Raw genomic sequence first — 12,363 nt, 5'->3', positions numbered from 1 at the left:
ACAGACTTTAAACTTGTCCCAGGTTTGTTAACTAGACACTTTATATGTGTAAAACGTCATATACAATTTTCAACAGAACAAAACCAAGGGTGATCACCAAATCCCCCCTCTGGGGAAACAGCATCTATTCAAGAGGAAAAGATTGTATAATCAGCTTCAAATAAAGTAACAAAAACATCCTGCTCTCATTTCATCATGTTACCTCTGTAATAAATATATTTACTTATTCTATCCAAATACGGTATATTTACTTATTCTAAGGCCCTGGAACACTTTGGCAAGACTTGATCTTAAATGGGTCCATTTGGCCCAGCAGTGATCATTAATTTTATTCAATCTCAGTCAATTAAGTTATTGGATATTTGTCAAGTACTTATTTTAGAGGCATCTCATATTCTAAGCATTCAAACACAACATTTATTTAACTGCTTACTCTGGATAGGGCCAAAAATCTGTAATTCCTGATATAAATTATATTTTTCCCTTTAAAAAATTGGGACAGTTTCTCACATTTATGGCTTCTGGCACTTGTCCCTTCCTCTGAGATCTCTCAGTGTTCTGTGGCAGCTGCTCAGATATCATATTGGCAGGTCCCTTCAGCTTTAAGAGATGTGACTCCTGACTCTGCTGCATAAATTAATGCGTGAGCACAGACTTCCAGTAACGATGGCATTCCCAGCCATCACACTCAATGACACTCCCTATTACTGGTTACTAATGTATCTAATCATCAATATCTCCATAGAACTTTGATTCGTCTAAGAGTGAAATTGTGTCATTCATAGGAGGGGTCTTCGTAAGTCTCGAATTCACCACCATGGCCATGTACTTCGTTTGCCTGTGGAGTATCTACTGTTAAGGTGGGAAGGACCAGGCAAGAAACATATAATTCACATGTGACAAGCTGAAATAGATTGTGGACAGGTTTTTACAAGGACACTGTCAAACGTAATTGGAAGCAATGTGGTTGAGTTGTTGATTCTTGGGAAGTGACATTTGAAAAGAGGCTACTTGTCAATCTCAAGCCTCATGGCTCTGCGAGAACAAGAAAAACACAAACTTTTTATAAGTAAAAGAAGACAAGAGCTTTTAAAGGGAAAGGACCTTGGAGGCCACAGACACTTTGAGATCAATCACTGTAGGCACACAAAACAAAAGAGTCTCAAGGTCACACATTCCCCGACTCTACAGATACAGAGACATCATCATCCTTGAATTTTTATATCGCTAAAATGAGTATCTAGCAACTGACTTTCAAATGACTTACAATTTTGGATTATAATTGGGAAAACTCCAAACTATACTGAAAAGTCCTAGACAGGATACCAGACCCTAGGGTTCTCCTAGTCACAGTGGGATCTTGGATAAGTCAGTTCACCTCGTTGCATCTCATCTTTTTTTACTTATAAAATGAGGGCATTGGATTCAATTTATAAAGCTGCCCCTGATTTTGTTTTCTTATTTATTTATTTTTATTTTATTTAGAAAATTAAATTTTCCTGACTTATTTTCAAGTTCTAATATTTTAGTAAATATTTCTAGGCAGCTATATTAAGTAAATATATTTAAATTATGAGCTACCATGTAAGTCTTACCCACATTTACAGTTCTTTTTCAAAGGAAAGCATGGTCATGGAATCTTCTGTGATTTAGAAAGGAAAAAGAAGGATAAGAATAAGCAAAAGAGAGGAAAAGATGTCATAAGCAAAAGCAGAAAGTCAACTTCTGAAAATTATTACCATGGAAGTACGTGGTTCCCAGTAAGAACTTCACAAACATTTTATACATATTTGTTGGTTTAGATGATGTTGAGACCAATAGATGATGTTATGTGTTCGAACAACACATAACACTTTTGAAAGTTTATGAATACGAGTTATGTTAAATGCAGACTAGAACCTGCTTTAGTTGTGGATGCATTATTACAACTGAAAATAATTTTGAAGCTCTTAAAAGTACAACTAGCAAATAATGTCATCAAACCACATGAAACTCTCAGTGGGTAGATTATCATTAATGGCATGATAAACACAAGATGGCAGACTGAGCTACATCCTTACCCACTTTCTTACCTCAACACTCATCAAATATCGGGAGAAGTCACAAGGCAAGCATCAAATGACATTTTGGGGTTTTTAAAGAAAAATAATATTGCTAAAGGGCCATTCAAGTATGTGTAGCACTTATCCTTAGCAGATCTGGGGCTCATGGACACTTTTTTTTTTACTAATAACTCCTACAATTAGTTTTAGATTTTTCAACCCTGTTGGCTAGTTGTTTTCTAGCCATGGACGTTTATACTATGTTTAGTATGTTGATGAAGATTCTTTTAAAAGGGGATAAGTTTCATTCCTTAATTTGTTCATTATGCCTAGTTTGAGTGTCTAAAGATGGCAAGTTCACTATTTGCTCCACACTAGCTCCATTCAGGGTCACAAGCCCTAGATGTGTAGCAGCCCAGCCATGTCTTGGTTAGGTATGACGGCTTAAATTCCCTTATCCGGTGACATCCTGCTTCCTCCTAACATGAAGAAGGAAGATAAAAGGAGAAGGAAGGGAGCTGAGACAGGCAAAGAAAGTGAGAGGGGTAGGCTTAAAAGTGAAATGTGGCCCTGGCCTGTTGCTCAGTGGATAGAGCATTGGCCCAATGTGCAGACATCCTGGGTTTGATCCCTGGTCCAGGCACACAGGAGAAGCCTGTCTGCTTCTCCTTCCCTTCCTCTCTCTGTTCTCTCTCTCTACCTCTAACACAGCCAATGACTCGATTGGTTCAAGCATTGGCCCTGGGCTCTGAGGATAGCTGGGTTGATTCGAACATCAGCCTCAGATGGGTGTTGCCGAGTGGGTCCTGGTTGGGATGCATACAGGAGTCTGTTTCTTTACCTCCCCTCTTCTCACTTAATAAATAAATAAATAAATAAATAAATAAATAAATAAAGTGAAATGTGTGCTTATTTCCATAAAGGTATTATGACCACATCAATGGGGAGATTAGAGGTGATTAAAGTTTTACATAAAAAAATTTCCAACACAAAATGCCATCGCACCATCTTTAAAGTTATTTGATTTGATTTGTATTATATATTTAACCAACAGGGAAAACAAACAAAAAAGAAACACTCATAGACACAGACAACAGTATGGTGGTCACCAGAGGGAAGGAGAGTCAGGGGTTGTGGCAGATAAAGGACATAAAATACATGGTGACAGAGAAGAATTGATTTAGTGTGTTGAGTACACAATGGAATATACAAATGATGAATCATCATATTGTTCCCTCGACATCTATTAAATAATGTCACCCCAATAAATTTAATAGAAAAATAAAATTTAAAATTAAAAACACATAGAGCAGTTTCTTGGTTATTTGTGTGTGTGTGTATGTGTGTGTGTGTGTGGACAACTATTAGTTTACACACTATTTCTTTAAAAAAAAAGATAATTAGCAGTTATACCAGTTGCCCAATGTGTAAGAGGCACCTGGAAATATTCTTTCTGGTGTGTGTCAATAGAAAGTGCAGGTTCACAAACTCTAAACAGCTTTGTAATCACTTTTCAGAAATAATATTTGCCCTAAATGACATCTTTGAGTGCCTTCGAGTTAGTGACTTCTAACTTGAATGTATTCATCAGGTCTAAACAGACAGACATAAGACACACTCTCCAATTCTTAGAGACAAAAACATGAATCACCGGGCATTTGAAGAAATCAAGCACAAAAGATAGGATTAAAATGAAATATCACACAAAAACCAATGGAAACAGATAAGTCATAGGTACAACAAGATTGATACCCATACACATTATTTGTAATAAAAACGGGCTCATGTTATACATGTTTTAAAATTTTTATTTTCTTTTTCTTAACATTTATGAATGAATCATTAAGTCATGCGGCATGATCCTAAGATAAGCTACTAGCTCCGACTTCTGTGTCAGAAAGGTATAGATCTATTCTTTCTCAGCCATTATTTAAATCTCACACGTTTCTGTGATTAGATGCTCTGAGGTCAGATGTCCAACTCTGACTTACCCAGTGGTCATCTCTTGATTAAGAATCAGATGGCTTCCCTCATTTGGGGGAAAGAGATATATTATATATATATATTTGGAGAAAAGATATATATATATATATATATATATGGACAAAGATATATATATATTATATACACACACACATACCTGAATATATATCCAGATGTCTGGATATATATTATAAAGAAAAATAGATTTATATCATTGTTTATAAGATCATATATTATACTCTCTGTTTAAAAACATTCATTTTTTAAATAATGGGCTAGCTCAATCGGTAGAGCATGAGGCTCTTAATTTTCTTTTTATTATTTCTTTCTTCAGTCCTTGTCCTCTCTCCCTCCTCATGCCCAGGAAACCAATATTAACAGCCCGTGTGCGTGTTTCTACATAATGTCTTCTGTTTGTATAATCATAGACACACACACTCACTAAAGATTTTTGTTCACTCTTTTGCAAAACTACTAGATTGTGTACATACCATGGATACTATCAAATATTGTCTATCATGTAACAGAAATTGTCCTGCACTGTTGAAAAGACGGTAGCTGCTATAGGCTTTAGAGAAGACACTGCGGCGACATTCATCACACACTTTACAATACGTACATCCACCCATGAAGCAATTCTGTCGTTCTGTGTCCTAGAAAATACTTATGAATGGACCTAAAAAGGAAGGAAAGTACCAGTATGTCGATTATATTCAATAGTATTACTTCAATAATGAGAAGCGTTTACACAGTAGAGGGATTTTTAAGTTCTTCAACAGAAGAACGGTTAAAGAAGTTGTGAATATCCTTAATAGGAGACTCTATTCAACCAGCCCCACTCCCACTCGAGACTCAGCAGGCATAGTGCCCGGCTTCCCACCAATGGGGAATGCTTTAATTTTAATTTCTTTGAATATCAAAAAAAAGTGAATAGACTATAGTAATATTTCCATAATTATTTCAGCCAAAATTATATTCATTTTTATATCAACACGGTCATGAAAGGTCATTTTTAATATTATTTTTAATCTAGAAAGGGCCCATGAAAGCAAAATTTAATGGAGCCCATAAATTCATATTTCAGCTATGTAGTCAGCCAGTAAAAGAAATGATATATATTTGTATATGTTGCAAGGTTAAGAATTCCAAGGTACCTTGTTAAATTCAAACAGTAATATTTTGAATAATATGACTAGTATTCTACAGTTTGCTTTAAAAGACAGTATACTTTTACATGTAACGTGTATAAATACAGAACCCATTCAGGAGAATGCGTATCTAGCTTAAAATATGACACACCTTTGTAAAGAAAGTGGTTTGAGAGGGAGTATATAAGTGAGACATTAAATCTTGTCTCTATGTTCTTACATATGTCTTGAGGTATTTTACAACAGGGTGTAGATTTGAAGTGTCTTATATAACACAGTTTTTTCTAAAATGTACTGTTCTGGTAACTTTTGTGCATAACAAATTGAATCACCACTTAGTGGCTTGAGGTAGCATTTCTTATTATGCTCTCAGTTTCTGAAGTTCAGCCACTGGGACAGAGTACAGCAGAGATATCTTATCTCTGCTCCATGACACCCGGGGCCTCTGCTTGAATCAATGAGAGATGAGCCACACTGGCTGGCTGAGAGCTGGAATTATCCAATGTGCCTGCCGCCCAGGCGGCAATGAATTGAGAACTAGGTCTGCTAACTGTAGTGCTCACATGTGATCTCACCAAGCCACTGGGCTTTGTCATAGAGTGGCAGCCTCAGAGCACGTGAACTGTCTGAACAACAGCTGATGTTTTAAGTGTGAGCGTTCCAAGGGATAGAGCAAAAGCACCATCATTTTTTCAGCGATCGAATTGTATTATTGCTACTGCTGTATGTAAGGCAACCAGAAACCCTACCCCTTCTTGATGTTCGTGCTATAAATGACCATGTACGATCTTGTTGTGGCCATCTTTTCTTGATACAACTTGCCATACTCTGCCTGCTGATTATAAAAATGTATGTTCAGCCAACATGAAAAAATACACTAAGACTCCCAAATTTTTGTCCTTTTAGGTCATAATCTGTATGTCTAGAGTCCCATCATAAATATCATCAGGTCATTTCCAGTGAAACTCCTTTATTACAGTTTTTTAAAAATTATTATTTATTGTATCTGTAGAGAGAGAAAAAGGAAGAGAGAGATAGAGAGATAGAGATGAGAGAGAGAGAGAGAGAGAGAGAGAGAGAGAGAGGAGACATTAATTTGTTGTTCCTGACTGTGGATTGAATCCGCAACCTTGGCATATCAGGCCGATGCTCCAGCTAACTGAGCAGCTGACCAGGGCCAGTATAGTTTTATTAAGTTAGAAAGAAATCTGTAAACTAAACAGCAAAGAAAACAACCAGCAGAATGCATACGCAATCCACAGAACGGAAGAAAATATAGTCAAACCATATCTGATAAAAGGTTCTTCTCTAAAATATATGAGGAACTTCCACAACTCCTCAAAAAATATTAAGTTAAATCAAAAGAATAAACTGACCTAAGCAAAAGACTCGGTAGCCTCTCTCCACAGAAGACGTCAAATGGCCACTAGGTGCACGAAAAGATGGTTGATATCACCAATCGCCAGAGAAATAAAAATCAAAGCAGTCAGGAGATTTAACCCATACTTATTACCTGTTAGGATGTCTGTTACAGAAGAAACACACAAAAGAAAACAAATAAAATAAAATAAAATAAAATAAAATATAAAAAGCTAGGGATAATGTTGACAAGAAACCGGAACCTTTGTCCAATGTGGTGGGAAGGTGAAATGATATACAGCCATTATGGAAACCAATGCGATGGTGCCTCAAAAAACTAAAACTAAAACCACCATACGCTCTGGGAATCCCACTTTTAGGTATGTATCCGAAGAATTGAAATCAGGGTCTGGAAGAGATGTCTGCAGTCTCACATTTATTGAGGCACTCTTCACAAAAACAAAGATGTAGAAGCCACCCTAAGGATCGGGAACTGAAGACGAGGTGAAGGAAAGGTACATACATACAATGAATGGAATATTGTTCCGTCTTTAAGAAAAACAGAAATCTGACCATTTGGGACGACACAATACTAACTGAAGTAAGTCCAACACGGAAGAACAAATACTGCATAATTCCACTAATACAAAATATCGAAAATACTCAGACTTACAAAAGCAATGTAATAAAGGGGTTTCCAGGGGCTGGCAAAGAAGAAAAGAGGGAAATTTCTAACCAAGGGGTATGCCATTACAGTTATGTAAGGTATAGTTTAGAGGACTGTTGTATGACATAGAGCCTATAGGTAATGTTCTGGTGTTGTGCACTTAAAATTTTGTTAAGAGGGTTGATCTCATTTTAAGTGTCCTTACACACACACACACACACACACAGGGCACAAAAGGACACGAGGAAGCTTTTGGAGGTGATACATATATTTATTACCTTGGTTGTGGTGAGGGTATTACAGGTGTCCACATATGTCCAAATTTATTACAATGTATATATTAAATATGTTCAGGTTTTATATATCAATGATGCCTCAAAAAAGCTATAAAAATAAATGAATCAAACTGCTGAAATGCAAACAATAAATTCTATAAACTAAAGAAACAGAAGGTTGTCTGTCCCCACAGGCACAGGCAGAAATGTGCAGACTTCAAGGCGAGTGGGGATCAGGCACCAGACATTCTAATCATTTCTACTTGAAAGGGCTCAAGGTAGAAGACATCAGACAACAAAACATTCTCAAATCCAGGCACATGTTGCTGATTCTTGGTTGGGTTCTGTGCTGCTCTTGCTAATTGTTATCCTTGGCTCTTAGCTCTGCCCTCTGTGGTTCGGTCCAGATTTCTGAATCAATTCTACTTATTTAAGATATGAGTCATGGTGTAACTGAGGGACCTTCTCAGCTTGCTTCCTGCCTATAAAAATGTGGGTTTTCCAAAGGACTCTTTATATGCTCTGGCTATGTTAATCCTTTTCTTTTAAAAACTTCCTTGAACTTCCTATGTATTCGATTATAATTAACTCTATTGGAAAAATATATATAAAAATTAAGTAAATAAAAAACACATCCATGCCTGACCGGGCGGTGGTGCAGTGGATAGAGCGTTGGACTGGGATGCGGAGGACCCAGGTTTGAGACCCCGAGGTCACCAGCTTGAGCGTGGGCTCATCTGGTTCGAGTGAGGCTCGCCAGTTTGCACCCAGTGTCGCTGGCTTGAGCAGGGGGTTACTTGGTCTGCTGTAGCCCCACAGTCAAGGCATGTATGAGAAGCCAGTCAATGAACAACTAAGGTGTCGCAATGAAAGGCTGATGAGTGATGCTTCTCATCTCTCTCCGTTCCCCTGTCTATATCCCTCTCTCTGACTCTCTCTCTGTCTCTGTAAAAAATAAAAATTAAAAAAAAAGCACATCCAGAAATATTTGGGGGATAAGACTTCTTCTCAGTTTTCTTGTGAGAGTCCCAGACACCCTCTTCAGATCCTCGAAGTGCTATAGTTACACAAACACCATCTGCAAGTGATGCTGTTCAGATACGTAGGTCTTTGCATGTTTGAAAGTGTCCATGAGGCTCCACCTTCTATATGTCTGTGGTCTTACTAAGGATTTTTAGAATTGCAACACTGGCTTCCTATTTTTCCTGAGATTAGCCCTTTATCAGTTGATTTTTTTTTGTTTGTTTTGTTTTGCTTTGCCTGGCTGTTTTCGTCTTTTAGGACCCAGGAAACCCTGGCTTCTTCATACTTTCTATATGTTTTGCTTGAAAATTAAGCAGTTTCTTTTTAGCTCCTTTCTATCTAAACATCAGCGAACACGAGCCCAATCAGTCTGCTGTCTCTTTCCACATTCTGCCTGGAAGTGATCTCGGCCAAATCCACCAGTTACTGAAGAATACTTCTGTATTCCGCACTACCCAGAGAAGAGTGTCACCGCACTTTATGGTACTACACATCAAGCTCCCCCTCACAATTTTGTTTCTGGACTCCAAGGCTTCTCTATACTCTTCTCAAGGGCCTTGCGGGTGCTGCTCACTTGTCTGATGGTCAACGCCACATATTTTAAGGGTTTTCATTTTTTTTTTTATGGTAGCATCTCACTTTTAGCACCGAAATCTACTTTGTTTCCCTTTTCCACACACAAGCAAAAAAATGGAAAGAAAATGTAGAATCGTACAATTCACATTTAGTTATGTAGATCTTGGGGGTCAGTAATTCAGACAGCATACACGGCGCGGTTTGTCTCCACTAAATCATGTGATGTTGGGGATCTCAGCTCAAAGACTCAAAGGCTAATAATGACTTGAGGCTAACATTCACTGTTATCCTAAAGCCTAGACTCAGAGACATTACTCAGCATCATTTCTGCTCTTCTCTGTCTGCTGAAGCACTTGGCAAGCTCGCCTGATGTAAGGGAAGAGGCAAAGACGCCGCCCCTGGAGAAAGGGAGGGGCGGAGTCACGCTGCAGAGCAGTATTCAGTAAGGGGAGCCTTGTTCCCACGATCATTGGAGGGTGCACCTTGCCACAATTATCACAGAAGTCTCAGTCACTACTAACCTCCAAAAGATTAACGGTTTCAGAAAATAGATAAAAATCCTTGTAGGAGCCAATATTGTATTTATTATGAAAGATCACCAATTACTTAAACATACAATTAAATCTCTCATTATCTTCTGTGTGAAGAGTTTAATTGATTGTAACATACTGCTCATAGCTTGCATCATGTATAAAAATATATTCTGTGGGCTTGGCTATGTCCTGTTCGCACTAATAAACTTAGCTCTGGTGTCATCTCTGGGAAGCCTTCGCTGGTTCCCTACACATCTGTCCTGCACCTAGTAGGGTCTTCTGTTACTTTGTGCCCAGGGCACACCATACTTATTTACCTGAGGTAGGCATTCTTTGGAATTTGAGATCACAAATGAGCCCACCTCTCTCCCTTACCCAACCGTGCAATTCCTGAGGACTCAGTTGTGCTTGTTTCTCATGGACGTCCCAGTGCTCACGATACCACACCGTGATTCTTCACCTCAAAGAAAAATTCTCTTTCCCATTCGCACATTCTCCCAATTTACACACACACCATGCAATTTGTTACTTTCCATGGTAAGAGATGATATTCCCCCTTTCACAGGCCAGTAAACTGGGGCCTGGCTGGCTTCTGTACCTCGTCCGTTGTCCCCAGGAGCGTGGGAGCTGAGGAGGAAATAAAAGGCAGGACTCCTCAAGCTACCCTCATTATCTTCTCATCGTCCCTTCCTAAATCTGAATGATTTAGAATTGATGACTGGTAATGAGTCACCTAACAGATGCTGATGCAACTTTGATTGTGCTATATTATGATTGGACAAAGCAATACTGATACAGTTACCTTGAAAAAAGTGCTCACACAGCGTCAAGATGGATCTACACCGACTTAAATTTCTTTCACTTTACAGTAGCTGCATCCCGAGTTTTCAGATTCCATAAAGATTAGAGTTATATTTAAAAGACTCCAATCTTATAAAATTGAAAATAAGATTAAATGCACATTCCAAACAAGATATACTTACTCTTATAATGTTTCTCCAATATGCTAGTATGTTATATTAAATTATGCATGGAGAAATAATCACTGATGCATAAGTTATTCAAATACTTTATCCAAATATATGTTCACTTATTTCTAAGTTCAATTGCTTATGTAATTTCTTCAGAAATTAAATGAATGTGTTCATTATCATTGATGCTTTCTCAGTATTCCAGTAATTAAAGAAAACCCAGAAATCAAATAAATAGGCACTGTGAATTTATTTATTTTTTTCCTTCTCCTTTCTTGGTTCATCCTCCCTAAATGTTAATCAATGAAATAAAGGGCACCTCAGAGCGAAGAAGGAGCCATATTCTGTTTTCCTGGTTCATTTTCCCTCTATTTCAATGCAATAACAGTTTATTTGACCTTTCAAAGCTTCCATTTTCTCCTCTGGAAAGTGGGCTAAGAAGACCTACCATTACTAATTTGCACAGATGACTGTTATGTACTGAATTTTGCCTCTCTTCCCTTGACAAGAAAAAAAGAAAAAAGAAAGCAAGCCCTATATTGATTACTAACCACCTGCACCTTAGAATATGACAGTATCTGAGGAAAGGGTCTGTAAAGAAGTAATTAAAGTTAAACAAGGTCATTAGGGTGAACCCAAATGCAATGTCACTGGTGTTTTCCAGAGAAGAGGAGATTAGGAGACAGGCCCACACAGAAGGAGGACATGTAAAGACAGACAGAGAAGATGGCCATCTACAAGCCAAGAAGAAAGGCCTCCCAAGAAACCAGCCCTGTTGGACACCTTGAACTTGGTGGCTAGCCTCCCGACTAGATAAGAAATTGCTGTCCTTTAAGCCACCCTGTGTGTGGTGTTTTGGCCGGCAGCTCTGGCAAACCTATATATACAATGAGGTATGGTTTCTCCTAAACTTAGCTTTAAAATAGATCATATCGCATCGGGAATGCGAAAGCTCATCTTTTCTCCATCCCTTCTCTTCCTGGGCTGCCATAGTCTTGGAATCTCATGGACAGGAAAGCCGTGGTTATTTCCTGCCGATTCCCAAGCCAGGATCTCTTTCTTTTTTCTCAAGGTCCATGTGGTAGCCGTGACTTTTTATTTTTGTCTTATCATGTTTATTAAATTAAAATATATCCATTCTGGGTCCCCCTCGGATCTTCACTCTCTAACAATGTTAGTGTTTGCCTGCGTGAGGTTGCCACTGAAATTGATACATGTTTCTCACTCTAATAGGCACATTTACCTCTTGGTGAGTGTGCACTTATCCTCCAAATGTTAATGTGCTGTACGTCTCTCCCTTCCCGGGAGGCTGTCATCTCGCTCACTGGATGCAGAGGCAGGGCGAGGGGAGGCACCTCTCCTGCTGGTCACTTCATTTCCTCTTCCCATTTGCAGGGCATTCAGACAGGCGTTTCCAAGAGCCAGGTGGCTTGGGCTGCCCCACAACAGAAATGATTGCTTTCCTACTGTCTCGCTTGAGTAATGAGCTAATAGAAAACCAAGTTACGGATCTCCAGAACCAGGACAATAATAAAATCATAATGATATTGTTAGCAATCTGGCCCCAGTGCTGGTTCCTTCTCCCAGAGAAACACTGTCACGTAAATAGAAAAACTCATCAATCACAAAAATCGCACAACAGCCAAGCCAACTGGCTCAAATTCACACACAGGATTACTGGTGAGACTGATTTTCACTGCCGGGGAACAGTTTCTCAGCGAAAAATCCAATTAGCACACTAATTGATGTTGCTGACCTTTTCGAAGCAGATCCTGGGAAGTATGAA

The sequence above is a fragment of the Saccopteryx bilineata genome, chromosome 5 (genome assembly GCF_036850765.1).
Source record: "Saccopteryx bilineata isolate mSacBil1 chromosome 5, mSacBil1_pri_phased_curated, whole genome shotgun sequence".
NCBI classification, from domain to species: Eukaryota; Metazoa; Chordata; class Mammalia; order Chiroptera; family Emballonuridae; genus Saccopteryx; species Saccopteryx bilineata.
Note: the sequence above shows the minus strand (reverse complement) of the source record.